At 48.1% G+C, this 5000-nt stretch overlaps 1 protein-coding gene across 1 annotated transcript in view; it reads right to left on the bottom strand.

Annotated features, from left to right (window-relative positions):
* Positions 1–5000, bottom strand: part of LOC127922463 (voltage-dependent T-type calcium channel subunit alpha-1H-like) — a gene marked incomplete at its 5' end in the record, with an annotated part of 133385 nt that overhangs the window by 116481 nt on the left and 11904 nt on the right.

Raw genomic sequence — 5000 nt, 5'->3', positions numbered from 1 at the left:
AATCAATGATTAAAACCATTAAACCAGAACCTACTGCTGCTCACAATCACAATAATCAATGATTAAAACCCCTAAACCAGAACCTACTGCTGCTCACAATCACAATAATCAATGATTAAAACCCCTAAACCAGAACCTACTGCTGCTCGTAATCACAATAATCAATGATTAAAACCCCTAAACCAGAACCTACTGCTGCTCGTAATCACAATAATCAATGATTAAAACCCTAAACCAGAACCTACTGCTGCTCACAATCACAATAATCAATGATTAAAACCATTAAACCAGAACCTACTGCTGCTCACAATCACAATAATCAATGATTAAAACCCCTAAACCAGAACCTACTGCTGCTCACAATCACAATAATCAATGATTAAAACCCCTAAACCAGAACCTACTGCTGCTCGTAATCACAATAATCAATGATTAAAACCCCTAAACCAGAACCTACTGCTGCTCACAATCACAATAATCAATGATTAAAACCCCTAAACCAGAACCTACTGCTGCTCGTAATCACAATAATCAATGATTAAAACCCCTAAACCAGAACCTACTGCTGCTCGTAATCACAAAATCAATGATTAAAACCCCTAAACCAGAACCTACTGCTGCTCGTAATCACAATAATCAATGATTAAAACCCCTAAACCAGAACCTACTGCTGTCATTTGTCCATCACAATAATCAAGATTAAAACCCCTAAACCAGAACCTACTGCTGCTCGTAATCACAATAATCAATGATTAAAACCCCTAAACCAGAACCTACTGCTGCTCCAATCACAATAATCAATGATTAAAACCCCCTAAACCAGAACCTAAATCACAGAACCCCTAAACTGCTGCTCACAATCACAATAATCAATGATTAAAACCCCTAAACCAGAACCTACTGCTGCTCACAATCACAATAATCAATGATTAAAACCCCTAAACCAGAACCTACTGCTGCTCGTAATCACAATAATCAATGATTAAAACCCCTAAACCAGAACCTACTGCTGCTCGTAATCACAAAATTCTTGACATAGTCTTGACAGATTCTCGTCGTTTCATTTGTCCACCGAAAATATGTCCACGAGAGATTACAGGCCTCCTAATCTCGGTTAACCCAGAACTAAAGTCTTGAGTAATTTGAGATTTGAGAAATTTGTCAGAAGCTCGATTAAACTCTGGGTCCATACGTATTAAGAGATTCAACTCTGGGTCCATACGTATTAAGAGATTAAACTCTGGGTCCATACGTGTTGAGAGAAGAGATTAAACTCTGGGTCCATATGTGTTAAGAGATTAAACTCTGGGTCCATACATATTAAGAGAAGAGATTAAACTCTGGGTCCATACGTGTTAAGAGAAGTCCAGCCCTCAGGAGCATTAAAGGTGACTCCATTACCCGTAAATTACACTTGTAAAGATTCATCCAGCGATCTCACACTGTTTACCGGGGGGAATCTGAAGATGGTGCTGGCTGAGTGAGTGTCTCATGGCCCTCCCCTGTTAGGGAGTGATGAGCACTACAGCAGAGTCTCATGGCCCCTCCCTGTTAGGGAGTGATGAGCACTACAGCAGAGTCTCATGGCCCCCTCCCTGTTAGGGGAGTGATGAGCACTACAGCAGAGTCTCTGGCCCCCCCCCCCCCTGTTAGGGGGAGTGATGAGCACTACAGCAGAGTCTCATGGTCCCCTCCCTGTTAGGGGAGTGATGAGCACTACAGCAGAGTCTCATGGCCCCCTCCCTGTTAGGGGAGTGATGAGCACTACAGCAGAGTCTCATGGCCCCCTCCCTGTTAGGGGAGTGATGAGCACTACAGCAGAGTCTCATGGCCCCTCCCTGTTAGGGGAGTGATGAGCACTACAGCAGAGTCTCATGGCCCCTCCCTGTTAGGGGAGTGATGAGCACTACAGCAGAGTCTCATGGCCCCTCCCTGTTAGGGGAGTGATGAGCACTACAGCAGAGTCTCTGGCCCCCTCCCTGTTAGGGGAGTGATGAGCACTACAGCAGAGTCTCTGGCCCCCTCCCTGTTAGGGGAGTGATGAGCACTACAGCAGAGTCTCCCCCCCCTGTTAGGGGGAGTGATGAGCACTACAGCAGAGTCTCATGGCCCCCTCCCTGTTAGGGGAGTGATGAGCACTACAGCAGAGTCTCATGGCCCCCTCCCTGTTAGGGGAGTGATGAGCACTACAGCAGAGTCTCATGGCCCCCTCCCCTGTTAGGGGGAGTGATGAGCACTACAGCAGAGTCTCATGGCCCCCTCCCTGTTAGGGGAGTGATGAGCACTACAGCAGAGTCTCATGGCCCCCTCCCCGTTAGGGGGAGTGATGAGCACTACAGCAGAGTCTCTGGCCCCCTCCCTGTTAGGGGAGTGATGAGCACTACAGCAGAGTCTCATGGCCCCCTCCCTGTTAGGGGAGTGATGAGCACTACAGCAGAGTCTCATGGCCCCCTCCCTGTTAGGGGAGTGATGAGCACTACAGCAGAGTCTCATGGCCCCCTCCCTGTTAGGGGAGTGATGAGCACTACAGCAGAGTCTCATGGCCCCCTCCCTGTTAGGGGGAGTGATGAGCACTACAGCAGAGTCTCTGGCCCCCCTGTCCCGGTTAGGGGAGTGATGAGCACTACAGCAGAGTCTCTGGCCCCTCCCTGTTAGGGGAGTGATGAGCACTACAGCAGAGTCTCTGGCCCCCTCCCTGTTAGGGGAGTGATGAGCTCTACAGCAGAGTCTCACAACTCATTCGCTGGTTGAAAACTGTTTTCTGCCCCTCCCAAAAGATAGAATTTGTAGATAATTGGCCCTCTTTCTGGGACTCACCCACAAACAGGACCAAGCCTGACCTGCTGAGGAGTGACGGACTCCATCCTAGCTGGAGGGGTGCTCTCATCTTATCTGCCAACATAGACAGGGCTCTAACTCCTCTAGCTCCACAATGAGATAGAGTTCAGGCCAGGCAGCAGGCTGTTTGCCAGCCTGCCAGCTTAGTGGAGTCTGCCACTAGCACAGTCAGTGTAGCTCAGCTATCCCCATTGAGACCCGTGTCTGTGCCTCGATGTAGGGCAGGCAAAACTAAACATGGTAGCGTTCGTCTTAGAAATATCACTAGATTATTGAAAGAGATCGTCTCACATCTCAAAACTAAACATGGCGGTGTTCACCTTAGCAATCTCACTAGGATAAAGACCACCTCCATTCCTGTCATTATTGAAAGGGATCATGATACCTCACATCTCAAAACAGGGCTACTTAATGTTGGATCCCTCACTTCCAAGGCAGTTATAGTCAATAAACTAATCACTGATCTTAATCTTGATGTGTTTGGCCTGACTGAAACATGGCTTAAACCTGATGAATTTACTGTTTTAAATCTCCTCCAATTTATTTATAAAGCCCTTCTTACATCAGCTGATATCTCAAAGTGCTGTACAGAAACCCAGCCTAAAACCCCAAACAGCAAGCAATGCAGTTGTAGAAGTACGGTGGCTAGGAAAAACCTCCAGGCTAGTGGGGTGGCCAGTCCTCTTCTGGCTGTACCGGGTAGAGATTATAAACCTAGAGAGGAACCAGGCTATGTGGGGTGGCCAGTCCTCTTCTGGCTGTGCCGGGTGGAGATTATAAACCTAGAGAGGAACCAGGCTATGAGGGGTGGCCAGTCCTCTTCTGGCTGTGCCGGGTGGAGATTATAAACCTAGAGAGGAACCAGGCTATGAGGGGTGGCCAGTCCTCTTCTGGCTGTGCCGGGTGGAGATTATAAACCTAGAGAGGAACCAGGCTATGAGGGGTGGCCAGTCCTCTTCTGGCTGTGCCGGGTGGAGATTATAACAGAACATGGCCAAGATGTTCAAATGTTCATAGATGACCAGCAGGGTCCAATAATAATAATCACAGTCGTTGTCGAGGGAGTAACAGGTCAGCACCTCAAGGAGTAAATGTCAGTTGTCGAGGGAGTAACAGGTCAGCACCTCAAGGAGTAAATGTCAGTTGTCGAGGGAGTAACAGGTCGGCACCTCAAGGAGTAAATGTCAGTTGGCTTTTCATAGTGACCTCCTACAAAGGTGGAGATGTTTTCGTCTTTTAAAGGTTCTAGTTATGAAATCTGTACAGCGTTCCTCTTTCCCTGAATTCGGACCTGGAAGTCAGATAATATTCAACATTTTGGTCATCGCAATGATCTACTTTCTGGCTACCCGGATAAATAAACTTTAGTTAAACACGGCTGCTAATCTTGATTAGATTGTTCATTTGATCATTTGATCATATTACTCCAGCGCTAGCCTCTCTACACTGGCTTCCTGTTAAGGCAAGGGCTGATTTCAAGGTTTTACTGCTAACCTACAAAGCATTACATGGGCTTGCGCCTACCTATCTCTCTGATTTGGTCCTGCCGTACATACCTACACGTACGCTACGGTCACAAGACGCAGGCCTCCTAATTGTCCTTAGAATTTCTAAGCAAATGGCTGGATGCAGGGCTTTCTCCTATAGAGCTCCATTTTTATGCAACGGTCTGCCTACCCATGTCAGAGACGCAAACTCCGTCTCAACCTTTTAAGTCTTTACTGAAGACTCATCTCTTCAGTGGGTCATATGATTGAGTGTAGTCTGGCCCAGGGGGGGCGAAGGTTAACGGCAAGGGGCCAGAGTGACGAACTGTCTCTGCCTGGCCAGTTCCCCTCTCTCCCACTGGGATTCTCTGTCCCTATTACGGGGGCTGAGTCACTGGCATGCTCTTCCATCCTTCCTGTCCTCAGGGGGCTTGTGCGGTGGAGGAGATCTCCGTGGGCTGTACTCGGCCTTGTCTCAGGGTAGTTACTGCCTTGTTGATTTCTCTTTGGTGGTGAGGGGCTGTGCTTGGGCAAAGTGGGTGGGGTTATATCCTGCCTGGTTGGCCCTGTCTGGGGCCAGTGTCCCCTGATCCCCTCTGGCTCAGGTCTCCAGTATCTGTAGTAGCTGCAATAGTCTATGAGCCGTGGAGACAGTCTGTCCTATCAGGTGTAATT

The sequence above is a fragment of the Oncorhynchus keta genome, unplaced genomic scaffold (assembly GCF_023373465.1).
Source record: "Oncorhynchus keta strain PuntledgeMale-10-30-2019 unplaced genomic scaffold, Oket_V2 Un_contig_2577_pilon_pilon, whole genome shotgun sequence".
Lineage (NCBI taxonomy): Eukaryota > Metazoa > Chordata > Actinopteri > Salmoniformes > Salmonidae > Oncorhynchus > Oncorhynchus keta.
The sequence above is the reverse complement of the archived record's forward strand: the minus strand, read 5'-3'. Positions and strand labels throughout refer to the sequence as shown.